The following is a 27400-nucleotide window of genomic DNA, read 5'->3' as shown; positions in this document are numbered from 1 at the left end:
ATTTTAAAAATAATTAAACATCACATAATAAAAGAGCAGAATCATACCTATTAGGAATAATGAATGGAGATATCCCAAAAGAGAAAGTAGATTTTTTTTTTATATGCAACAACGACAGCGAGAATATTAATAGCCCACAATTGGAAAGGCAATCACATTCCAACCAAAAAAGAATGGTTGAGTAAATTGTCTGAATACCTGGATTTGGCAAAGCTGACTTATTTGATAAGACAAAAACCAAAAAATACAATTCAAAAACAATGGAAATGTTTTAATGATTACTTAAGTAGACAAGGATTAAATGAAAGGCATTCGTTGTGTTTAGAGTAGATTTGTGATACTATCAGAAAATGGTGTCAGATGAAAGAGTTTAGTTATAGGAAGTGCAGTGTAGCGGTGGAAGTCAATCAATGTACCGGTAATTTTAAAACTGATTATGTATGGTGATAAATATAGTTAAGATTTGGAAGGATCCCTTCTGAATCCTTCCTTTCCTTTTTCTCTTTTTCTTTCTCGCTTTTCCCTTTTCCTTTCTTAATTAACTTTTTATTGATTTTAACATTATTGAAACACATAAAACATAATTTCCATAACAAAAAGATATATAACTCCTCACATAATACATATATAAACATCCTTACGGTATATCTTCTTACTCTGTTTCATGACTTCCTCAGATCCCTCTTTGCTGATTTCATTATATTACATCTTTAGCAGTCTTCCACTTCATTTTAAACATTCCTAATTCTAATCCTCAATTTATATATCTCATATCATTGTCTCACTTTTTATCTATTTTCTAATTATTTACCATTCTAAAACTAACCTAAGCCTCAGTTTCTTCCAAAAACTTTCCTCTTTACAAAATTATTACAATACTTTTTAAAATACACTTTAAAATTGTTCCAATCTTGGTCTAGCGTCTCCTCCTTCTGGTCGCGGATTCGTCCAGTCATTTCGGCCAGTTCCATATATTCCATCATCTTCATTTGCCATTCTTCTATTTTAGGTAAATCCTGCGTTTTCCGGTTTTTGGCAAGCAATATTCTAGCTGCTGTTGTGGCATACAAAAAGGATCTCCTATCTTTTTTGGGCACTTCATCTCCTACTATTCCAAGTAGAAAGGCTTCTGGTTTTTTAATAAAAGTATTTTTAAATACTTTTTTCAACTCATTATAAATCATGTCCCAGAAGTCTTTCACCCTTGGGCAAGTCCACCACATATGATAAAATGTTCCTTCTTTCTCTTTGCACCTTTTCCTTTCTTCCTTTCTCTGTTTTTTTCTTCGTTTTTTTTTCTTTTTTCTTTTTCAATAATGATTTGCATTCATGGAAATAAGGATGTATGTATGTACGCTTATGTTTATTTGTAATATTTTGTATATACTCCTGGGTCAGACCTGATCTGGGGGCGGAGTGGAGGAGAGTCGGCGGCCAAGAAATGCCACCCCTTTCCTCAGCTGGGCTGTGCCATGCACAGCTCTGCCACACTGGAGAGAGGCTGCAGCGCATGAGGAAGCTGCCACTTCCTTGAGCCTGGCCCAGCAGCTCTGGCGGAGAGAGAAGAATGGGTGGCAATGCTGCCGCCACTCTCCTGGACTGTGGCATCAGAATGCCCCACCTGCAACACTTTGCGAGGTCAGCCGTAGTGGGCCAGTGGTGGGTGAGACTCTGCTGCCCTCCTGCAGCTGCTGGAACCATAACTTGTCCCCCAATCTGGATCCCTTTGCTCCCCAGAAACCTTGGAATAAGGGGAAGCTTAAAAGCCTGAAGCCTCTTAAAGGCAAGGAGATTTTCTAGGCAAGCACCACCACACACATTTGTTCACAGAATTACTTGGGGCCTTTACTTAACGATGGCAATAGCTTTACTTCCCATTCATCACAAGGAGTAGTTTATTCAGTGCTAGGAGTAGGTTTCTGGAGGAGTTCTGGTCTGAGAAGGGATATTAATCTCAGGCTATAATGCAAATGTTTACTCACCTACTGCACACATTAGAAACTGTTCCTGATGCTACAGTGTTTGTGCAACTAGTATTTAACATGCTCAAACACAAAAGGTTGATTCTTTGTATGAGTGGGGACTCAGAATTTAGAAGAATAATGTGGGTGGGAATTCTGCAGTTAAAACTATGAAGCAAAACCTTTCATGAAATGCTGCAGGGCTGTTTTATTTCCCCCCTTCCTCATACATCTTTTTTATCTCTAAGATGGTTAACATGCGCCAGGGCTGTGAACATGTCAGTTGACACTGGGAGTGTGGGTGGTGCTCACATGAATGAATGCTCCTCCATACATTTCATTTATTTTAATTGGAAGGTGAGCCTTCCACCTGCAGTGGTTACAGAGGTGGTTCTAGATTAGGTTGCCATATTTCAAAAAGTGAAAATCCAGACAGCTTTTTTATAGTTTTGCCCAAATTTGCTGAGCTCTTTCTGAGGAAAATCAGCAAAAATGACAATGCTGCCATGGGCTGCCATAGGGCCAGATTTTCCCGGACATTTCTCCGATTTCCTCCTGGACACTGCTTGCGGCTGCAGTATTCCGGATATGTCCGGGAAATTACAGATCTAGATAGGCTGATATAATCAAGGGGGGTGGGGAGCCAAAATTTAAATTTTTCAAATCCACACAGTAGTTTGTGTGCAAGTTTTAGATGGTTAAATGCTTGACCAGCAATCTCCTCAGCCTGAAGTAACTGATTTCCTGTATGTTTGTCCACTGAGATCTGGATCATCTACACAAGGCCATCAAGGCACAATGCACAAGGCCATCAAGGGATCAGACCCATAGCTGTCAACCTTTCCCCTTTTTTATGGGAAATTCCCTTATTATAGCATTGGGAAACAGCAGGGAGGGTTGACAGCTATGATCAGACCCCCTCAGTCCACATAACAGCTTCTTGAATGCATAAAGATGACAGATGTTTCTCAGATAGTAGTAGATCAGTTTCAGTGGAAAAAGAAGTGTGCATCAGTTTCCCTGGCAAAGTTATGTAGCCTGGTGTGTGGATCCATTGTTTCTTTTTTGCATAAAACACTTACTTTGAATTGAGGCATAGAATGCTGGCAAGTGTCTAAGGATACTGATGCACAGAAGAGTAAGGAAAAATAAATAATTTGCTGATATCCCAGAGTATTACACCAAAACTTTCCTACAGCGCCATACACAGCATGATTGCGATTGGATATGGAATTACTGCAAACCTCAAATTTCACACTTTTTCTTTAAAACTGTGAGTTTCTAGGCACCACACTCTTTTAGATTACAGTGGAACACCAACCAGAAAAAGATCCATTAAGAACCTACACCAACCTGCCAAACACGGTTCACTTAGGATTGTGCAGATCCCACCCTAATCCAGATTTCCACAGGTCTGCTGCAAGAGGAACCATGCAGGAACAAAATCCACCAGCAGTAACTGCCTGATCACCAAGAACAGCTGTGCGAGGGTCCAAGCTTGGGACCTGTCCAATATCAGATCACTATGGGACCTAGTGAAGTATCACCGATCAATCATGGGCTACCCTCAGGACGGATACAGCTAATGCAATCCTGCTGTCCCCTCTGGTGCACAATATGGTAAGTGTATTGATGCAGCAAGCCCCCCCCCCCCCCCCCGCTCAACTTCCCTGGCTTGATCGCTGTGTCTCATAACCCAGGAGGAAAGGGGAATAAAATGTTGCAACATTCAAATTGCTCTTTGCACATATAGCACACTTCGTGCTGATTTTTTCTCTGCTCCAAAGAGATCACATGCTGCCCTACCCTTTGGATTTCTACCACAACTCCAGCTCAGGCTCAGGTCATTATTCATTTGTATGTTCCCTCTCGCAATCTTTGCGCAGAGCCCAGGTCAGCCACTGGGGACAATCGTAGTAGATCTCCAGAGAGGGTGAGGCTGAGGAAAGAGGTTTTATCCAAGTGGTCTCCATAGGCCTGCATCAAGGTACATTTAGCTAGAGCCCTCTGCTGTGAAAAACCAAAGCCCAGAGAACAAGGCTCTCTCTTCAACAATAATAAGAAAAATAACTCATTTCTGCAGCCTCACATGTTCCTTTCCCATCTCAAGCCACAAAGGCCAACACTTCCTGTCTCTAATGTCGCTTCTTGCAGTGCACTTCTCAGTGCTTCTGTGCACCAGAGGAGGGAGGAAGAAGGTCAAAGAAATAAAAGTGGCACTGTCATAAAGAAGACTTTTGTTTGTTTGTTTGTTTGTAAATGATATTTATAACTAGGCTTTGCCTGTTTTCTGCTTCTGGTGCTTTCAACGTAAACTAGTAAGGGGCAGGGAGGGGATTATTTATGGAAAAAAGCAAGAAACTCCCTAAAAACTCAAGAAGTCTTTGTATACAAGCCACATATTTTACCAACCACCCTCCCTCCACCCAAGCCACTCAGCATCTTAATGTGGAATACACAACATCAGGATCTGGAAAAAATGATGGCACTCCAAGGCTGGGCTTCTGAATCAGAAAGGAGAAAAACAGGTAACAGAGCTCGTTCAGTCCAGGAGAAAGCTTGTTGGAATTGGCAGATGCAGAACTAGATTCCTGCACAATCACGGGGCAAGAACATTGATGTGTGGCCCAGTCACACTTCTGCAAAATCCCCCTTGAAAAGCCTGTGAACGAGCTCAGACCCCTTCAGAAAAGGCGCTTCATTTCCTTGAGAGCACAACTCTATAATGTATCCCTTTGCCCCTTTCTGCAGTTTTTAGTGCTAAGTCAACTCAGATATTGCTTTCACTGATGTAGTAACTGGATTTGATGTTCATTATTAAATTCTATTTCAGTGATCTCCATAAGCTTTAAGGCAACTCCTGTCTACAAAGATTGTGACGGTTCTCTTAGAATCAAAGAGTTGGAGAAGGCCTAGTCGCAACCTCCTGCTTCGACACATGGGAAAGCCTTCAAGTCCCTGCTGGAAGATGCCAGGGGAGGGAGAGCCCACGGGGCCTCTCAGGAACTGGTTCATTTCTCCAATCTGCTTTCTTACAACTTAAACCCCTTTAATCTATTTCTGCCCTCTGAGGCAGCAGAGGATAAGTCTTTGGCCTCTTCTGTGTTACAGCCCTTCAGGACTCAGTGTTAGAAAGTCAGATACAGTATATAAGCTAGATGCCAAATGACTCCTTAAACCAAGGCCACAGTTGCCATTTGGGGACCAGACAGCTTGAAAGTCGTATTTTTCAAGACAACTTTCTGGTTCCTGAAATTCATTGTGATTGTGCCGATACCAGTACTAGATAAAATGGAACTATTACTTCCTGTGACTTGGAAATAATGCTTCTATTAATGGAACCAAAAAGCACATAAACCTTTCTCTTTTTTTGCAGGCACATCACAATGCTGCTATGTTCACTTAGCGAGATCATATCCACATGTATTGATGTTACCAAGGAAAGTACAACCCTATCCTATATCTGTGAGGTGTCTCTGCCTAAATGCAGAAGTTTGCATTGTCCTTCCTTAACTTCATACTGTAAATCTGCACCCTGATTTTCATCCTATCCATATTCATTTGTTTTATTTCTGCCTCCCAAGGTGTTGGCTGTCCTTCCCGGGCCTTTTACAAGTTTGACAAGTTTGCACTTCATCAAAGTCATTGATAAATAAATTGCAGAGAGGGGTTGCCAACCTTTTCGGACCTGTGGGCACATTTTGAATTTTGAGAAAGTGGTGTGGCCACCGGTCACAAAATGGCTTCCAAGGAGGAGGCAGGGCATTGCACCACAGAACACAGAGTCACCGCTGCTTCCTCACACACACACACCCCATGCCACCTCAGGCAGCCTTAGGCTTACCATGGGAAGTCAACTATGCCCAGCTGTCCTGACTGTGCCGATCACACCATATTGATTTCTCACATAAACACAGCCCAGTACCAGGGAAAATGTATAAGGGACCACCCCCCACTCCTTCCCTCACACACAGTAGGTGCACGCATACTGACGTGCATCTCTCACTTGCTCACTCACTCATTCCTGTATGTGCACTTCATTCACATGGCACTTCTCTCTCTCTCTCTCTCTCTCCCTCCCTCCCTCCCTCCCTCCCTCCCTCTCTCTCCCTCTAGCCCTTTCTCTTACAGACCACATATTCACACACAATCTTTCCTCACAGACCACACATACATAAGCAGCCACACCTCTCCCTTTTCCAGGCACATGGGCATCCACAGGATGGCAAAGAGATGTTCAGGTAAACACTGCTAACTGGTAAGTTTTGCCTCATAACTTAGATAATGATTCTAAAGATGCTAGCAACTTTCTTTTAGGAAGGAAGGAAGGAAGGTTATGGTTCATCCTGGGGGCAACACAGAAAGACTTTGCAGGTGCCATGGTACCTGCAGTCACCAGGCTGGCAACACTGTAGGGCACCAGGTCCAAGGCAGAGCCCCGTGGCCCCATTCTTGAAACCTCCCTTGCACTGGATCAGAATTTCCAACAAGCTGGGTCCACATGACAGTCCTGTATCTAGCCCACATTTAGTTGGTTCAATAACCAAAATATCATGGGGGGATATATTACCCTTTCAAAAAAAACTTGCAACAAATTTCAGAGCAGGAATTAGTTATGCAAAGGATATTATTAATTTGTTGTGTGGAAAAAGAGAAAGGTTCCAGAACCAGACCTGATTTCATGCACAGGTTTTGCCACTAATAAATCCAACAAAAAAGCAGTATATCTGCTTCCCTTCAAACACCAAAGCTCTATGGATGCAGAATGGATTGTAAGCAGCAACCAGGCCTTTGGGAACAAATATGTTTGTCAACCAGCCTAGGTTTAATTGGTCCACCACAACCAGAAAAGCCTGCCCTAATTTTTTGTTCACTGTTCAGTATATTCCCCCCAGTGTCTATTTGTGGCACCTTTGAATCTGCATTCTGCTGACGCACCACCTGACCCCTGCCCACCAAGACACATGCCCAGCCCCCCCCCCATGCAAAAGAGTGCCCTATTATCTTTTGCATGGTGTATCAGGGCATCTTCAGGCTCTAGGAGTTTGGGGAAGAAGAAAGTATTGACCAGTGCTGTCAAGTATCCCCCTTTCCCCGGGATTCTCCCTTATTTCAAGCAGTTTCCCGCTGCTCTCCCTTATTTTTTTATTTCCCTTAAATTTCCCTTAAATTTCCTCCCCTGCTGGCCAGGGAGTGGGTGGGAAGACCTCGCCTACTTGGAGAGAAAAGCCTCGGCCCTCAAAGCAAGTGGGAGCCGTTTCTCGTGCTTACAGGGGGGGGTGTATTCCTCCCCCTGCATCAGCCCCTGTCTGTTGCCACCGAGCCCCTCAGCTGGCCAAGAGGGTTAGCTGGCGGGCAGAGCCTGGCTGCCTTTGAGCAGCTGCTGCTTCCTGTCCTGTTTTGATGGGATCAGACAAGAAGACGATGGGGCTCCATCGCGCTGAGCAAATGGCTGGCCTCCTCTTTGCTCCGCTCTGAGCCCGCTTGGAGTTTACATTGCTGCTCCGCCCACTTTTGCTTCTGGCTCCGCCCACCACTGACATGTGACTGTCCCCGGGATAGGTGAGGCTGCTGATCCCTTATTTTCAGATCCAAAACTTGACAGCTAAGGTATTGACCCTCACCCACAACACTGGAGGGGCCTGAAGGGCAGAGTGTGCAAGCATGCTTTGGTACTGCTTGGGCCCCCCAATGTGGTGGTGGGGGCACCACTGTAATTGTTCACCTTTTCTCCTAAGAATGCATGGCAGTTGTGCGATTATATGTGTTAAAGTTAACCTCTGGGCCACCATTGGAATGGGGATTAAACAGACCCCTGCTAATCCCACAGAATCAGCAGAAAGAAGCCACTGAGAAGTGACTCAGCCCCCCTCTGGGTTTTGTTGGTTGGCCACATGGCTGGATTACAATGCTCATCTTCCCTGACCACTGGCCATGTTGAGAGTTAAGAGTCAAAAGCAGGCTTCCTCAACCATGGCCCTCCAGGTGTTTTTGGCCTACAACTCCCATGATCCCTAGCTAGTGTTCTTAAGCCACAGAGAAATCATTCCAAGAAAGTAAAGCAAAACAAGTAACAGGTGTGGCTGCTGTCATTGTTCAGGCCTCCATAAACCCACCCACCAACTCAACAGGATCAAGTGCCCCAGGTCCACTGGTGAAGAGCCTCTTCTGTCCCCATGAGAAGTTCCCACTCCCCTCTCCATAGCTGGGGAGCCCAGGGGGCCCCAACGCCCCCAAGTCCCTGGCACATGCAGAGGATTCAGGAGATGGGAAGCTCAGTGGGGAACACAAATTCAAGTCAAGCCAAAATCTCTGAATTGCCAATTAACACATGTCAGTTTATTTAATTTTGAACCAATTTAAAACCATAGACAGCCTGGTATTTCGACACTATAGAGCCCACACTTGAAGAAATAAAAATCTGACCAGAAAGCTAACAGAATAAATAATAATAATGCTCAGAGTAGTTTTAAAGTAACTCGGAAATAAAAAGAAACAAAAATGGTTCTTAAAACTTGGCCTGTAATCAATCCCAGCAAAAAGATTTTTAGAAATTTCCAGACGTGGGATAAGGACATCAGACCAAAAAATTGCAGCCCACAAACAAATAAGGTATGAATCAGCAAAGCCTGTGGGAAGAAGGCGGGGGAGAGGAAGGATTCCCTGGATCTTCACGCCCCGGAGACTCGGTCACAGAGCTTGGGGAGCCTTCCTTCCCTTCCCCTTGACTGTCAAGCAGCCGCTGGGGCTGCGATGGCCCAGAGGCCGGTGAGGAAAGGCAGGAGGGCAACTTGAAAGGCAAGAATGGCCGAGAGTTAGAGTAGTGCCTCTGGGGGTATCACAGGGGTCCCTGCAGCTAAGCGTATCATGTAAGGGGCCTATGAAACACCGCGGAGGGAAGAACCACAAAGAAACTGACAGAGCTTCTCTCCCAATGCCAGTGAAAGCGCTGGAACGAATGGGATCTGAGCCATTCCTGCCTTGGTCAGGAGGAGCATTAAGCTGAAGGTACAGGCAGGAAGCAGTCTTTGGCCAGGGATATCTTTCTCACCCAGGGAACTGATGAGGAAGGGAGTGCTACTTAGAGGAAACAGCATAGCCTTCTCAGAGATCAGTCATAACACAAATCTCCCAGCGCAGGAGCCCAGGTTTAGTTTTCATGCTCTTGGTTGGCAGTTAGGTACACAGTTATTGGTGACCTCCTCTCCACATGTTTCTGCAACGCTTTTGCAGCATTTGTATATTAGCCTACAGTCAAACCTTGGTTGTCAAACGTAATCCATTCCAGAAGTCCGTTTGGTTTCCGAAACATTCAACAACCAAGGTGTGGCTTCCAATTGGTTGCAAAAGCTTCCTGCACTCAGCTTCTGAAAAACGTTCAAAAACCGGAGCATTTACTTCCAGGTTTTCGGTGTTTGGGAGCCAAAACGTTCCAAAACGGAGCCATCTGGGAACCGAAATTTGACTGTATTACCGCTGCACTTCTTTTCTGGAACACACTGAGCTACTAAATATTTATATATATGGGTCAGATTCCATACTTCCTTCATAGCTGCCTCTATAAAACCAGTCACAGTTACACAAAGTAAACTGCTATCCATTCATATATGAGAAATAAAGGCTATTTTTTGCAGCTACTTCGGGCTGCGTTTGTTCTTTGGAGACTCTTCCCTTTATTTTCAACTGAAAAAAACCTGCAAATATGGCAGAACTGGATGCTCACAGTGGTGATGTTGCATTCATCACACGGGGGGGGGGGGGGCATACAGTAGCTTTTAACTGACAGGTCAGTCAGTCTACAGGGCCATGATAGTGTTGCCTTTGAATTATCTACAACCCATGGGAGCATGGGGGGGGCAGGGGTGGAGTGCAACATGAGCTCCCCGTGATTCTCTAGCTTCCTAATTGGGACAGGGCTCTGTCACTTTTAAACTTCCGCAATACCCGAAGACGCACTTTCCTCCAGCAGTATCATTATTTTCTCTACTATAAATGTGGCAACTGGGATCCCAGGGGTGACATCACTATTATGTAAATATCAAAAGCAAAAATAAGCACGCAAACTAATTTGTTGAAAGTTCCATTTTGCACACTGTATGCCACGCTCATTTACTTTGCAACCAAGGAATAGTTCCAAGAGAGGCACATCTCTCACGGTGCATTTGGAGCTGTGATCACACTCAGCATTTATAGAGCGATTCCAATGTCCAAAGTGCTTCTCATACAACCGCCATGTTAAGGCAGTGCCATATTACTCTTCCCATAATATATACTTCTGATTGTGGAGTGGGGACTGACAGAGAGAAAAGAAAACTTTCATAAGGTCACCTTGTGAGTTTGTGACTGAAGTGCAACTACAACGTGTGGATATCAAGAAATTGCTAACATTTTAAAGCAAGAGATCCAGATTCTGCATATTATACCTCAGCTCACTTATTCCGTTTGAACACAAGAGCAAAGTTTTAGGGTGGGAGTCATGGAACGAGCTCTGGAAGCGGAAGCCTTGCACAAGAGCTTCCGCTTGTAGGATGGGGCGTTCCCTCCTCTCCCCCCCCAACCCGCATGTCCTCCAAACCTCCAGAAGAGTGCAGGGGAGGGTGGGGGGGGGGTTGTTCCTTCTTATAAGCTGCAGCGCTTGCACAGACAGAACATCTGTAACAGCATGAGGTGGAATGTCGCTCTTAGTTTTGTTATATGCCAAGGCCTTATATTTGGCATCAAATTTTGGCAGAGTTTCAACATGCAGAAGTTTGCACCACCATTAAATTTTGATACCTTCATTCTGAAAAGGTTTGCAAAATATACATTAAGCTGGAAATCATGCATTCATACGCCTACAGATTTACTGTGCAATCTCTAGCCTCACTGTTTAAAGAGGAATCTACTCTCATGCTACTGTGCATGTATAAGATTGCAACCTTAAGGGGAATAATTTTGTAAAGTGGGTGGGCTCAGACCATAGCCTTGAATTTCACATTTTCAATTCATTTTAGCTCCATTGCAAACATTCCCAGAGAAGTACTTAGCTTAATTACGATTTCCAGCTTGAAGGAACCTTTAAGAGGAACAAAATGTCAGCAGATTCTTATCCCACTAACATGATTAGGTGTCAATAGGTAGATTTCTTCTTAATACTTGCAAAGCTACATGGTCCCAGAGCTCAGTTTGTAAGGAAAGAAGAGCAGTTGTATTTAGTCTTTGCACTGTTAACAGAGAAGACGTGTGACCATAGAATCTTAAGAGTTGGAGGGGACCCCAAGGGTCATCTGGCGTCTTCTTTTTAGCAGCCAAAGAGTATGTCCCTGTCGCACGATGAGACTTCCAAGTCCATTATGGAATATGATGATTATGCTGAACCCATGTGAGATCAGTGCCGTGGAGGGATGGTTCATTAGGGCTGAAGGCTGAGATAAAGGCAATTCTCCTAAAGTGCCAATCCTTTAGCTATCCCTCCTCGGCCCCAGAAGACCACACAGAGACCCAAACAGTTCCCTGATGCATTTTGCTTAGCTCTACTTTTTCTACACTTTTCCTACACTCCTTCTACACTGAAGAAGTGTGCATGCACACGAAAGCTCATAAATACCAAGAACAAACTTGGTTGGTCTCTAAGGTGCTACTGGAAGGAATATTTTTATTTTTTATTTTGTTTCTACTTTCCCCTCATCTTGTTGCTTCAGGCAGCCAGACAAGACACCATTTCTGCTCTGTGTACACTGTTTGTGCCTTCTCTGGCATCACACAGTCACTGGTGAAGGGATGCCCAGGCTCTGCCCTCTTTGGGCATCCATGCGGAGGCCAGCCCTAATAAATGCTTCCTAAAGGGCTCCGTCCTTCTGCCCACAAACCTTGGCTGCATCCTTGCTTCGTAAGATAGACCTTTTGAGTACTGAACCTGGCAGAGCCTCTTCTTGGGGAATCCTCTCCCGACTCAGGCAGAACAAGGCAACTGCATCAAACAGCAGTCACTTGTCTGTCCGTGTATTTGAGAAAATGCCAACATTCCTCACCCCTCACCCCTCAGCCCCTTCTCTCCTTCTGCAATCCAAATAAAGTTAGCATTATTCGAGACCCGGTTCGAATCTTCCAGGTTCGAATCCTCCACTCGGCTGGGAAGTTTGCTGTGGATGACCCTGGGCGGGCCTCTCAGCCTAAGCTACCTCACAGGGTTGTTGTAGGCATGAAATGAGGGGGGGGGGTGAGATTCATGTAAGTCACCTGGAGCTCCAAGGAGAAAAAGCTGGGCTATAAGTACCATCCATAAGAAAATAGGTAAGTAAACCAAGTAACTCACCAACCAACCAAGCTATGCAGGTCTTAAACCTAGAAAAAGCAGGCAGCAAACCCAGGGAGTCAAGGGCGGATCGGCTTGAAAACGGAAAGCAGCATCACCCGCGAGGCGCAACTTCCCAGAGCAAATCTGAGACAGTCCTAAAACTGGGAGATGCGTTGGAAGGGAGAAGGCGCGCGCCCGACCTGGAGGGGTGACTCTGGGGGCAGCCCGCTTCTCCTTCACACCCCGCCGCGGCTGCCTTGCTCGCCCCCCTCAACTCCCCCCGAGAGGGGAGCCCGAGCCTCCCGCGCTGCCCCTCCGCCCGAAACCCCCCGGGCCGGCGCTGCGGCTCCTTCGCCTCTCCCCACGACGGCGCTTGCTTACCCCGAGGAAGCTCGACGCGGGACTTGCAGGAGCGGAGCGGCCGTGTTGCGCGCCGGACTCAGCTCTCCCTCTGGCCGCCCCTTCCCTGCGCGGCGCGCTTCTCTCTCTCTCTCTCGTCTCGGCGGCGGAGCGCGAGGGCGGCGCTCGGAAAATCCTGCCGCGCGGGCGGCTCTCGGCGGCGGGGGGGGGGGGCGGGAGGGCGGGAGACGCGGCGGGGACGGCGCCGCCTCCAGCGATGCCAAAGGGGCGAGCAGCGGCCGGGCGGGGGGGGGGGCAGGCGGGGGGCCGGCCCCGGGTCGCGGCTGCCCAGAAGCGCCTCCGTCCGCGCCGCCCCGCGCGCGCTTCTCCTGTCAAGCTTTGGTTTCGGCGCCAACTTCTGAATTCGAGACTCGGTAAAAGGAGAACGTGAGAATGTGCCTGAGTGAGAAGAAGCCTTGAACTCTTAAGTTACCTTGGTTTTCTGTCAACGAATATTCCCGAGAACGTGGTTGGCGAGACCTCTCCGCCTGCGCGCCCAGGGCCATCAGTGCGCGGTGCGGAGACAGCAGACGGAGGAGAGCGAGGCAGCTCTGGCAAGAGGGCCCTCGTCGGGGGACTGCGCTGCAGGACACGGGCCCTTTCTGCTGCTTCTGATGGACATTGCTTCTAGAGACATTGCCTAAAAGTTTATACAATGAAAAGGGGGCAGGAAAGGGTCGGGCATCTGGGCAGGGGCGTAGCAAGGTAAATTGGTACCCGGGGGCAAAAAAAAAAAAAAAATTGTCACACACCCCCCCAGGCATGGGAAGGTCAGGTGGTACCCAATGCGGAAAATTTCTTGTCAATTGATTCCTCCCCCCCCCCCCGCAAAAATGGTTTTACTTTATTTCATATTTTCTTACAAAGGAATAATAACAAGTAATAATAAAAAACTTTTATTTATATCCCACCCTCCCCGGCCAAAGCCCCAGTGGCGTAGCGAGGGCGGGGCATAGGGGGTGAGGCGCCCCAGGTTCCAGGGGAGGGGGTGACACTTGGGCCCGCCCTGCCCCGCCCCGCCGGTGGGCCCCGAGCAAGCCGCGGAGTGAGGCAGCCTGCTTGCAAACCTGCTCGGCGGCCTGCAAGCAAGCTGTGGAGCGAGGCCACTCCGCCCCGCGGCCTGTCTGGGGCCCGCTTGCCAGCGCCGCTATGGGGCTGCCGCTCACGATCCGTGGCTCTTGGGCCGCCGCCGCCGCTCCCACGGCGACCTTGCAAGCTGCTAAGCAATCAGCGGTTCGTGGGGCTGCTGAGCGCGAGCGGCGGGCATAAGGCCATGCTGCTTTTCGTGCGCGGCAGCCCCACAAACCGCCGATCGCTCAGCGGCAGAGCGCGCATGTGCCGGATTTCACGCATGCACACTCTGTCCTGATGTTGTGTCATGACATCACGACGCAATGCCACGATGCCCTGCCCCCAGGGGGTGCCTCCGCTTGCCGCCCCGGGTAGCGAGGAGGCTTCCTCCGTGCCCCATCCAGAGCAGGCCCCGTCCCATCCATCTGGTCTAGAGAAGCGCCCGGTAACAGTGCCTCAGCCTTATCTGGATAGACTTCTAGTTCATTGGCTCTCACCTAATGCATTACAGAAGGAAAGGACTGCCTAATCCCAGTTCATAGGCCTGGTTGGGATGCATGGTCATTATGCAATCCAACACCTAATATTACAGTGGTAGAATTAGTACACAGAACAAATTATCAATTCAGCTCTTTTCAAAGACCTCTGTAAAGGTCAGCTAGCAGCAGAAAGTATGCAGCGCAGAGGGCAGAATGGCTTCTCTAGGGGGGAGGGCAGCCTGGAACAGGAGTGGGGAACCTTTGACCTCTAGATATTGCTGAGCTGCAACTTCCATCAGCCCCAGTAAGATGGCCAGTGGTCAGAGAGGATGAGAGATGCAGTTCGGCAGCATCTGAGGGGCTGAAAGTTCCCACACCTGCTCTAGAGTAGAGGCATTGAAACTGGCAGGGTCCCACTACACATGCATTCAGCTGGGGGACATAATGCAAGACTTGGAGCGGGTTTGGGTTTTTTTAAGAAAGATTTTATTAAGACTTTTATTAATGATACATTGCAATAAAAGAACAAACAAATCTAAACAAAAACAAAGAATCTAGGAGAAAGAAAGAAAAAGAATATAAAATTCTCCTTCACAGGGAGATCTTAGTTTGTCTCACACAGAGAAAGGTGAGCCCTCCCAGCTCTCACCTGGGAGCTTTCATTTCTGAGCCTCCCACCCTGAGCAATCTTCCCTTCCCTGCCTCTCACACAGGGTCCTTCATCAACTAACCATCACCTACACTTGCATGTTGAGCACTCCTTCACCCTGGGTTGGGAGCAAATGGTGGTGGCTGCCCTCTGGAGTCTCCTGGCCTCTGCACCCACCCAGCATGATTCAGAGTGAGCCCAGTTCCCTGTATGGTGGTCTCAGATTCCCACTTCAACTGATGGGTAAGGTTGTTTTGAGTCCCCCTCCCTTGTTCCCAATGTAGATCTTCACTCACCCTTCCTTCCCCGGTGGGGGGAGCCATTTTGTGGTTTACCTCAGGTCCCAAAATGTCTTGGGTCAGCCCTGCAGGGGCTAGAACACTGCTTGTCACCAACAGGTCCAGGAGGATCAAGAGGGATGTATCCAACTTCCTGCTCTCCTGGTGCAAGCCATGGGCCACCTGCAGCCCCTGACTTCCTTCTGTACAACCCCCATACTTCAGTGTCAACCATACTGCAATGCCAAACAGGAGCTAGCAGGACTGTCCAACTCGGTCACAAAGGATGGCACCTCAAGCATCATTCCTGTATCATTCACATGCGCTCTGTGGTTGAGTCGCAAAAGGGGACCATGTCACCCAGCCCCCGAGTGTGGTTCCTAGAATGGTGTCGGTTGAATCCCACATGCAGCTGGCTGTCTTCTTGTGGGCTCTTCTGAGTTTCCTCTTGGCTCTTCTCTTTCTCTATCCAGCAAAACAAATGAAGCTGGTTGGAGGTGGCCAAGAAACCACCACAGCAAGAAACAAGGCCAAGCTGAAAGGAATCCCAATACAGTGGTACCTCATGTTACAAACACTTTGGGTTACAAAAAATTTGGGTTACAAACTCCGCTAACCTGGAAGTAGTACCTCAGGTTGCGAACTTTGCCCCAGGATGAGAATGGAAATTGCGCGGCAGCAGTGGGAGGCCCCATTAGCAAGGTACCACTGTAATAAGTTTCATCATGCAGTAGTTGGACTGCCACAACAGCACAAGGACCTTTCCTAGAAAAAGCTGTGTTGGAGACGGGTTCAACAGCCAGAAAGGGACACCCTAGTACTTCTTGCTAGTTGGAACAAGGACCCCTCTCAAACAAGCATGAATAAACTCAGTTGCCAAGATAGATAACCTGGACCTGGGAAGAGTTGAACACACACACACACACACACACACACACACGGTTGATGCATTTCTCCAAGAATCCTGTTCATGTTGTCAGGCTGGACAAACTCAAAGGTAACCACAGAAACCTCATAAAAAGCTGTTATCAGTTCCTGAACAATTACTGTAACATGCTCCACATGGGGCTGCCTTTGAAAAGTGTTCATAAATGTCAACTGGCTCAAAGAGCTGCAGCCAGATGGTTGACCAGTGCTTGTCGTTGGAGCAGACGGCTCCCTTGTTACAACATCTCCACAGGCTACTGGTCTTTTTCTGGGCATAATTCAGAGGGCTGGTTATGACCTATAAAGCCTATGTTGCTTAGATCCAAGCTATCTGAAAGACTATTCCCTCATAGAGCCCCTCCCTGGGCTTTGATATTTTCATGGGAGGGCCTTCTTTAGGTCCCCCCACCCTCTCAGACACGCTTGGTGGGGGACGTGGGAGAGGGCCTTCTCGGTGGTGGCTGCTCCCAGACATTGGAACTTTCTCTCTAGAGAAGCTAGACTGACACCCTCCTTGCTGTCCTTCTGCTAGCAGATGAAGGCTTTCTTGTTCCAACAGGCTTTGGGGAACTGGTGGCTTTTAATGAAAGGACTGGTGCAGTGCTGTTTGTACTGTAATAATCTGCATGTTTTTAATATAGTTTAGATACATAGATGATTTTAATTCAATCAGTGTTCAGTTGTATTTTAATTATTGTTTCCCTCCTATGTTTTTAGCCATTCTTATTGTGTCTGTAAGCCACCTAGAGTCCCAGCCAGGGAAAGGGCAGGGTATAAATAAATAATAATAATAATAATAATAATAATAATAATAACAACAACAACAACAACAACGACATTCAGAAATGAGAGATATATTACTGACGGGAGACCTTCAACTTCCCCGATATCTGTTGGAACTCAAACTCCGCCAAGAATGTAAGGTCCAACAAATACCTCCCTTGCTTCTCTGACAATTTCATTTCCCAGAAGGTAGGAGAACCAACCAGGGGGTCATCTATCTTGGACCTGGTCCTCACCAACAGGGAGGAGACTGAGAGGAAATATGATAACCATCTTCAAATATCTCAAGGGCTGTCATATGCAAGAGGGAGCAAGCTTGTTTGCTACTGCTCTAGAGAGCAGGACTCAAACCAATGGCTTCAAAGACTTACAAGAAAGGAGATTCTGACTAAACACCAGGAAGAAATTTCTGGCAGTAAGAGCTGTTCAATAGTGGAACGGTCTCTCCCAGAAGGTGGCAGACTCTCCTTCCTTGGAGGTTTTGAAGCAGACGTTGGATGGCCATCTGTCATGGGTGCTTTAGCTGAGATTCCTGCATTGCAGGGGATTGGGCTAGGTGACCCTTGGGGTCCCCTCCAACTCTATGATTCTATGAACGTAGAACAACAACAATACTAGACTGCAGCCCAGGTCAGAACAGATACAATCCATCCATCCATTCATTCATTCTACTGCCCTTCATCACAAAACTCACATCGTGGACTTTTGGGGTCTCCACCATCACCCTCTGGACACCTAGCTGTAAAAGGTCCCTTGCCACTCAATTTGGCTCCACTCACCAGCTCTAGGCAGAAGCAACAGCAGCAGAAAAGCAAGATTTCATTGTCAGTAATACTGCCATTTGAGAGCTGGAAAGAGCAGCTAGCATCACAAGGCTATGCCAGCCACTGAGGGCCACCAGCAAATGTTCCCTAGACCTCCAGTTGTCTCCTTCACCATAGTTCAAAAAGAAATGCCAGTAGAGAGGTGTATAAACTTCTGACTTTGTGCAAGAGACATAGCTCTGGGTTTGCATAAAAATTGTACTGTATTGAATTTCTGTGTGTCCCATTTACTCATGATTGATAAACTATAGGTCAAAACATTTGGTTCTTCCTTTTTAATTGTATATGTAGAACCCTACACACCACATTCTTCTTTTGGCCAAATGATAATTAAAGGGAGCAAACCCACAAGATGACCAAAATAAATACGTTTCTTTAGACCAAAGCCATAATCAAAGCATTGCAACTGGGGGTCAGGGGAGCACTGGAAGCTGCCAGGTCAAAATGCACACAAGTTAATAGGGAGAAACTGAATGAAAGGTTTTGGGTATAGTTGTGCTATAACTTCACCACTTGTTTTCTGCTGAAGCAACCACAGGGGAGACAGAACTGCACTGCAGGGTATAACAATTTGGTAAACCCAGTAGGTATTGGTGGTTATAAGTCCCATTCGGGAACCCAATATTAAAGGGGTGACGAGGCCCAGAAATTGTTGGTTAGCCTCATTATGAAGCAGAGAAGCCATATTCATAACAGAAGAAGCAGCTTTAGGAGTTTGGAGGCTAGCAAACTAGCTATACTGTTACATTTCAACATGTGTTAATGCACTATAGACACTGCAGTTTTTCGACCCTCATGGCTTAGCTTTCATGACCACCCAATATTTTTTCCTTGCCTCCCTCAAAAAAAAAAAAGTCGTGAAATGATAAGGATTCCCTAGATTTCTCTACATGGCTACAGGAAGCCTGTGGAACCTGGTGAGAAGAGGGAAACCAACTCCTGTTGCTTGTCATAGAAAACACAGGCTGCCTCTTCCAGAAGACCATGCCTGGTGGACTTTTCTTTGCCAACCAAGTTTGTGCAGCGGCTGGGACGATGGAATAAAAACTTGCCCGCAATATCTTTGCTTAGATTTATTTTAAGTAATAATCAAACAGCTGGAAAACACCCCTTCTCACCACTACACACTCCCCCAGGCATTAAACAAATTCTTTCACACTACACTAGTCAATTAGTAAGTCAAACAGAGAGTAAGATAGCAAGATATGATACAAAGCATTTGGTCAACTTAAATACAGTATTCAAAATAATCAATTATCCTATCACACCGCTGCATTCAGTGCAGCAGGTAAACTCCCCCTGATCCAAAATTAGGATATTGGAGGGTAGGGGGTTCCCTGGAGAGGGGCTCCAAAAAGCACAATAGAGTCACATTGGACCACATCACTTCCGACAGTATTCCAGATGACCTGTGTGTTCTTAGGTGGATACACTTCTTCACTCAGCACATGGAATTCCCTTCCACAGGGTGTGATGTTGGCCACCAACTTAGATGCCTTTAAAACAGAATGAGTCAAAGTCATGATGGCCGTATCCTGCTACCTCCATGATCACACGCCTCATGTCTCAGAATACCAGCCACTGGGGAACAGCAGCTGGAGGAGGCCAGTGCACCCAGTCCCAGTGGGCTTCTAATGAAGGTCATGGGGAAAAGGGGGCTGGGCTGGACAGGCCTTTGCCCTGATCCGCCAGTGCTCTGTTCTCTCCTACCAGCTTCAGATGGACGCTTAACAAGAAAGGGGACAAGATGGAACCCTGTGGTTCCCAACTGGATAAATGCCTGTTTTGTTTTTTAAGACAAAATAAAGTAATGCTAATTTGAAAATCAGAAGTACGGTAATCAGAATGGAGTCTTTCTGAACATGTGCAGAGTACACCACTGAATAATGAGAAGAACTTCTGAGTCAGACCTGGGCGTTTGCATGCTTTTCTTAGGAGAAGGACAGGTTATAAACAAACAAACAATAGTCTTGGGTTTTGGCACCTCTAAGTATTCATTATAACTTGGAATGCTCTTTATTCTGAGAAATCCACATGAGACTTGAAGGCATTCTAGCTATGCAATTTCTGTTGGTTTCAGAGATAAGAGCTGCAATATCACACATGGAATATGCTTTTGAACAGTATATTTTGTTAGAAGGGAGTCTATGTAGATTTAACTGCTTCTAACAAACTCCAGAAGATTTCCTGAGATGACATCAATAGAATTGAATTAGACTCTCTCTACATGGTTCTGCAAAACGCTTGCTATCTGGGTTACAAATATGACTACAAATACCATTAAGAATGTAACATTTTTATCATTTCTTTAAATATTAATCTGTAAGTTGCAGTCTATTTTTCACAGAGACCGCAAAACCACCTCATAGCCTCTGAGTGTTGTGTGAGGATCCTGTCCAGTGGGGGAATAATGCCCTGTGCCAAAAGCGGAGAGGGATACTGACTACGTGTTCAGAATTTCCCATAGCATTACATCTTCATTGGAGGAACCATAATGTTTCACTCCAATTTTTATTTATTTAGTATTATATTACCATTATTTATATCCCACCTTTCAGGATAGACACAAATCCTTCCAAGGCAGTTGACAAGCAACATTAAAATTGGGGGTGTGTGTGCTTACAGTTTATTCCGTATTAAGAAATAAGAACTGGAGACAATTCCCTGTAGGGCAGTTTGCACTCATATCAGCACCCCCCTGTGATGGGCAGCTTCGGAAAAGAGATGTAGAGCCAACCCTTAAGTTCACAGTGGCCCTTGGGGAGGCTCACCTGGCCTGGCTGGGGTGATGCGCAAAGGGTGGATGTGCTTCTCAGAACAGAGCACAGCATCCTTGGCAACACATCAGGATTCTTCAGTAGGAAAAGGAAAGAGGAAAAGGTTGCCCCGGCGCCCCGTCTAAAAAGTTTGAAAACCACTGGAAGCTCCTTGGCAGACATATCAGAATCTCTAATATGGTGCCTGATTCAGGCATTAAAGGTAAAGGGTAAAGGGACCCCTGACCATTAGGTCCAGTCACAGACGACTGGGGTGGTGCTCATCTCGCTTTACTGACCGAGGAAGCCGGCGTCCAGCTTCCGGGTCATGTGGCCAGCATGACTAAGCCACTTCTGGCGAACCAGAGCAGCGCACGGAAACGCCATTTACCTTCCCGCCAGAGCGGTCCCTATTTATCTACTTGCACTTTGACGTGCTTTCAAACTGCTAGTTGGGCAGGAGCTGGGACCGAGCAACGGGAGCTCACCCCGTCGCGGGGATTTGAACTGCCGGCCTTCCAATAGACAAGCCCTGGGCTCTGTGGTTTAACCCACAGCACCACCCACGTCCCGGTTCGGGCATTAAGAACTACAGTTTTAACACTTCTGGTTTTCAGAACATAACCAGAATTTAGCGCTCTTCAAGCATTATTCATGTGAAGGGGCAACACAAATGGGAAACATGGCCGTGCCTTTGCCCCGTCATTGTGAGGCTTGTGATGGCTTCATGTGCTCAATTTGTGTGCCGCATGCTTTTTGTACTCGCATTGACTCTCTGCTGTCCACGGTACAACAGTGCCAGTCTGGAAAACCCTCTGACTGTTGCTGACGTATGAGCAGCCCTGTGAAAAAGTTCAAGCAGTTTAAAAAACCCATGATGTGGTTCTTGCGTTGTGAGACAGGGAGTATCTATAGCAGGGGTCAGCAAACTTTTTCAGTAGGGGGCCAGTCCACTGTCCCTCAGACCTGGTGAGGGGCCAGACTATATTTGGGGGGGGGGGAATGAACGAATTCCTGTGCCACACAAATAACCCAGAGATGCATTTTAAATAAAAGGACACATTCTACTCATGTAAAAACATGCTGATTCCTGGACCGTCTGTGGGTCGGATTTAGAAGGCGATTGGGCCGGATCCTTAGTTTGTCTACCCATGATCTATAGGATCTCTGAGCCTAACCCACATTCTCTTCAAATGGGAGCCTTTCCATTTCTTTTCATTGTGTACTTTAGGAAATGTATGTTTAATGCTTCCACCCATCAAAATAGGTTTAATCTGAACCTTCTAAATCAGCCTGGAAAAACAGCTCATGTGCAAAGTTCAGTTCTATAACCTTATTCCCTTTTAGCCTCTGTCTTCAGCTGCGTGTGGCTCTGTTATCACAGCTGTTGCTCGTGCTGAACAAGAAGACCTGCAATCGCCAGGGTCTCTGTGTGAGAATAGATGAGGCCAAGTGGAGGATTTTGGGTGGGGGCAGGAGTGACATTCTCTCCATCACAGTCATCTTTGTTTGTTTGTTTGTTGTTGTTGTTGTTCAGTCGTTCAGTCGTGTCCGACTCTTCGTGACCCCATGGACCAGAGCACGCCAGGCACGCCTATCCTTCACTGCCTCTCACAGTTTGGCCAAACTCATGCCAGTCGCTTCGAGAACACTGTCCAACCATCTCATCCTCTGTCGTCCCCTTCTCCTTGTGCCCTCCATCTTTCCCAACATCAGGGTCTTTTCTAGGGAGTCTTCTCTTCTCATGAGATGAGCTTTAACTATACGGACCTTTGTCGGCAAGGTGATGTCTTTGCTTTTTAAGATGTTGTCTAGGTTTGTCATTGCTTTTCTCCCAAGAAGCAGGCGTCTTCTAATTTCATGACTGCTGTCACCATCTGCAGTGATCATGGAACCCAAGAAAGTGAAATGTCTCACTGCCTCCATTTCTTCCACTTCTATTTGCCAGGAGGTGATGGGACCAGTGGCCATGATCTTAGTTTTTTTGATGTTGAGCTTCAGACCATATTTTGCACTCTCTTCTTTCACCTTCATTGAAAGGTTCTTTAATTCTTCCTCACTTTCTGCCATCAAGGTAGTATCTTTTTTTTTTTTAAATCACTTTACTAAGGCTTCTATATATTTTTCTTTTTTTCAAGTGTTTTTTATTGCTTTTGTTAGTTACATCAACGAATTCACATAAAGATAATAAAAATAATTCCATAACTTATTACAATCCATTATGTATTCAGACATTTTCTTTGTATATCCCTATACTCTGCCGAGTATTGTGACTTCCCTCCCTTCCATCCCTGGGTTTCAATCTTCTCATCCTTCTCTCGCTTTAATTATTGTCCATTCACCATTAATATGTACATTCTTAATTTATTCTTATATACATCTATTATCGAATATTCTCACATTGCAAGTATTTTGTTAAATCCTGTTGGTGTTATCATTTTATTACCAGACTTTTTAAAATACTCAATAAATTTACTCCAATCTGTTATGACCTTTTGATCTCTTTGGTTTCTTATCCTTCCTGTTAATCTAGCTAATTCCAAATATTCTACTAATTTATTCCGCCACTCTTCAATTGTAGGTAAGTCCGGTGTTTTCCATTTTTGGGCCAGCAGAATTCTGGCCGCCGTGGTGGCGTAAAGGAATATCTTCTGGTCGTTTTTTGTAATGTCACTTCCCATTAATCCTAATAAAAAGGCTTCAGGTATTTTGTGGAATGTATATTGCAACATCTTTTTTAACTCATTGTATATTGCTTCCCAGTATTGCTTTACTTTCTCGCACCCCCACCACATATGGAAAAAGTCCCCATCTTTCATCTTACACTTCCAACATTTCTTATTTCCTGTTCTGTACATTTTGGCTAATTTGGTTGGGGGTTTTTACCAACGGTATAACATTTTCATCAAATTCTCTTTTAATACTATACATGCCATAAATTTAATGTTGTGGTTCCATAATTTCTGCCATCTATCATACTGAATGTTATACCCCAAATCAACCGCCCATTTTATCATGGCCTCTTTCACAAGTTCATCCTTTGTGTACCACTCTAATAAATAATCATACATTTTGGTCAACAATTTCCCCTTCCCTTCCACAATTTCCATTTGAAATTTAGATTTGCTTTTTTCAAAACCGCCTTTTCTTTTATCCTCCTTGAATATTTCATTCACTTGGTGGTATTGTATCCATCCAGTCATTTTATCCATTACAGCCTCATAAGGTTTTAGCTTCCAACCTTTATCTGAATCTACCAATAGGTCTTCATACGTAATCCAGATCTCTGCCATATTTACTTTTTTCACCGTCAGGATCTCTGTTGGGGATAACCATTTTGGCGTCTTCCTTTCTAATAAATTTTTGTATCTTTCCCAGACTTCGTACAAGGATTTTTTAAATACATGTGTTAAAAATTCTTTGTGAACTTTCACTTTTCCCCTCCACAAATATGCATGCCACCCAAACCTGTTGTTAAACCCTTCTAAGTCCAATATGTCTGTATTTTCCAGTAAAATCCATTCTCTCAGCCATATTAGACATGAGGCTTCATAGTATATTTTCAGGTCTGGTAGCCCAAAGCCTCCTCGTTCTCTCCTGTCTACTAGTATTTTTTGTTTTATCCTAGGCCGTTTTCCTTGCCATATAAATGTGGATAGTATTTTTTGCCACTCTTTGAAAATTTTTGTACCTTTGATTACTGGTATCATTTGAAAAAAAAACAATAGTCTGGGTAACACACTCATTTTGATAGCTGCAATTCTTCCCCATAATGACAAATTCAATCTTCCCCACACCTCAATATCTCTTTTAATTTCTTTCCAAGTTGGTAAATAATTGTCATTGAATAAATTTATATTTTTCGCTGTTAAATTAATACCAAGGTATTTTATCTGTTTAACCACTGTGATGGGACCAGTGGCCATGATCTTAGTTTTTTTGATGTTGAGTTTCAGACCATATCTTGCGCTTTCCTCTTTCACCCTCATTAAAAGGTTCTTTAATTCCTCCTCGCTTTCTGCCATCAAGGTAGTATCATCAGCATATCTGGGGTTGTTGATATTTTTTCCAGCAATCTTAATTCCGGCTTGGGATTCATCCAGTCCAGCCTTTCGCATGATGAATTCTGCATATAAGTTAAATAAGCAGGGAAACAATATACAGCCTTGCCGTACTCCTTTCCCAATTTTGAACCAATCAGTTGTTCCATATCCAGTCCCACATAGAGATTTCTCAGGAGACAAATGAGGTGATCCAGCACTCCCATTTCTTTAAGAACTTGCCATAGTTTGCTGTGGTCAACACAGTCAAATGCTTTTGCATAGTCAATGAAGCAGAAGTAGATGTTTTTCTGGAACTCTCTAGCTTTCTCCATAAACCAGCGCATGTTTGCAATTTGGTCTCTGGTTCTTCTGCCCCTTTGAAATCCAGCTTGCACTTCTGGGAGTTCTCGGTCCACATACTGCTTAAGCCTGCCTTGTAGAATTTTAAGCATAACCTTGCTAGCGTGTGAAATGAGTGCAATTGTGCGGTAGTTGGAGCATTCTTTGGCACTGCCCTTCTTTGGGATTGGGATGTAGACTGATCTTCTCCAATCCTCTGGCCACTGCTGAGTTTTCCAAACTTGCTGGCATATTGAGTGTAGCACCTTAACAGCATCATCTTTTAAAATTTTAAACAGTTCAGCTGGAATATCATCACTTCCACTGGCCTTGTTGTTAGCAAGGCTTTCTAAGGCCCATTTGACTTCACTCTCCAGGATGTCTGGCTCAAGGTCAGCAACCACATTACCTGGGGTGTATGAGGCCTCCATATCTTTCTGGTATAATTCCTCTGTGTATTCTTGCCACCTCTTCTTGATGTCTTCTGCTTCTGTTAGGTCCTTTCCACTTTTGTCCTTAATTGTGGTAATCTTTGTACGAAATGTTCCTTTCATATCTCCAATTTTCTTGAACAAATCTCTGGTTTTCCCCATTCTGTTATTTTCCTCTATTTCTTTGCATTGCTCGTTTAGAAAGGCCCTCTTGTCTCTCCTTGCTATTCTTTGGAAATATGCATTCAATTTCCTGTATCTTTCACGATCTCCCTCGCATTTTGCTTGTCTTCTCTCCCCCGCTATTTGTAAGGCCTCATTGGACAGCCACTTTGCTTTCTTGCATTTCTTTTTCATTGGGATGGTTTTCGTTGCTGTCTCCTGTATAATGTTACGAGCCTCCATCCACAGTTCTTCAGGCACTCTATCCACGAAATCTAAATCCTTAAACCTGTTCTTCACTTCAACTGTGTATTCATAAGGAATTTGATTTAGATTGTATCTTACTGGCCCAGTGGTTTTTCCTACTTTCTTCAGTTTAAGCTGGAATTTTTCTATATGAAGCTGATGATCTGAGCCACAGTCAGCTCCAGGTCTTGTTTTTGCTGACTGTATAGAGCTTCTCCATCTTTGGCTGCAGAGAATATAATCAATCTGATTTCAATGTTGCCCATCTGGTGATGTCCATGTGTAGAGTCGTCTCTTGTGTTGTTGGAAAAGAGTGTTTGTGATGACCAGCTTGTTCTCTCGACAGAACTCTATTAGCCTTTGCCCTGCTTCATTTTGATCTCCAAGGCCAAACTTGCCAGTTGTTCCTTTTATCCTTTTTATTTGTTTGTTTAAGGGAAAGCAAATATGATAGTTCCAAGTCACCTGGAGTTGTTCCATTAACATCCTTAGCCCCATGCAGATGCCTCATCCAGGCATAGATTAACACGTGGAGGCTGAGGTGGGCATAGAATCATGCCTGCTGGCACCAACCTTAATAGAAAGGGCTTAGGTGAATGAGTCCAAATGTGCAATTTATTGCACAGTCCATAATTTGCACCAAAAAAAGAGAAATCACGCCTGCCTATGCACAAAGACCCTTCCACAAATAGAACTTACAACATGCAGGAGTCCAAGCTGAGGCCCCCCACTCCCCAATCCCATCTGTGTATGTATGTGTACACATCTGCCAATTTTGGTTCCTCTTGGCTTCTCAATTTTTCATTCTTAAGTTCATTTCCCAACATAAAATCATAGAACTGTACAGTTGGGAGGCACCAGAATCTTTTTGCCCATCACCCTGAGATTAATTATCTCATGCTCTACCAACTGGGCTTTTTAAAAAAAAAAAAATCCTTGTAAAAATTCAGCAGCATTTTAGTGCAGATTTATCCTAATTTACACATTTTATATACTGTTCCCTTATTATAATGTATTTGTGCATGCTATATTCAGTAATACATTCACTAGCAGTTTTAAGCAGAGGTTGGGTGGTCACCTGTCAGGGATGCTATAGTGGAGATTCCTGCATTGCAGGAGGTTGGACTAGAGGCAGTGGCATAGCAAGGAAAATTGGTAACTAGTTGCATTTTTTTTGTCACACCCCCCCCCATGTGGAGGCAAGGCTCCACCCAGCAGCCTTTCCTATTGGGCTTACTGGAACACTACACCAGGGCACTGCCCTTGGGGGGGGGGGCACCACATTTGGCACCTCCATCTAGAATCCTAAGCAAAGCCACAGCAAACCCAGTGGATGTAGGCTTGGGACTCACCACAGACCTGCTAAAGCACTAGCCATGCTTGCCTGACTGAGCTACCATCTGCCCACACCCCTTCAAGTCACAGCGAGCACAGACAGCGCTGCCCAAGGGCCCTATCCCCACTTCCCTTTGCTTGCCTGCAGTCTGGCATCATCCACCAGCCCAGCCTGAGGGTGCCCCAATCTTTCTGAGTGCCCCGCGTTGCCTGTTTTGCGCTCCCCCCCCCAATGCTCTGCGGCACCTCATTTGCATGCAGGAGTTCCATGATTCCCTTCCAACAGTTCCTCCACAGAGACGCTCTAGGAATACCCCTTGCTGCTCCAAGGCAACCTGAATGGAAAGGACGTTTGCCATGGTCCTTTGCCTTAAAAATTCTAATATTCTAATATTTGGAAGGAAACTGGAGTGATGGAATCTTCCCCACTCCTCCCCCCCC

At 45.5% G+C, this 27400-nt stretch overlaps 1 protein-coding gene across 3 annotated transcripts in view; it reads right to left on the bottom strand.

Annotated features, from left to right (window-relative positions):
* Positions 1-12727, bottom strand: part of COL6A3 (collagen type VI alpha 3 chain) — a 98355-nt gene extending 85628 nt beyond the window's left edge. For all 3 annotated transcript variants that reach the window (XM_033172295.1, XM_033172302.1, XM_033172311.1), the window contains exon 1: positions 12619-12727. The gene's annotated coding sequence lies outside the window, so the exon portion shown is untranslated. The remainder of the gene's footprint in view (positions 1-12618) is intronic.
* Between the last annotated feature and the right edge of the window lie 14673 nt (positions 12728-27400).

This window comes from Lacerta agilis, chromosome 1, assembly GCF_009819535.1.
Source record: "Lacerta agilis isolate rLacAgi1 chromosome 1, rLacAgi1.pri, whole genome shotgun sequence".
NCBI lineage: Eukaryota > Metazoa > Chordata > Lepidosauria > Squamata > Lacertidae > Lacerta > Lacerta agilis.
The sequence above is the reverse complement of the archived record's forward strand: the minus strand, read 5'-3'. Positions and strand labels throughout refer to the sequence as shown.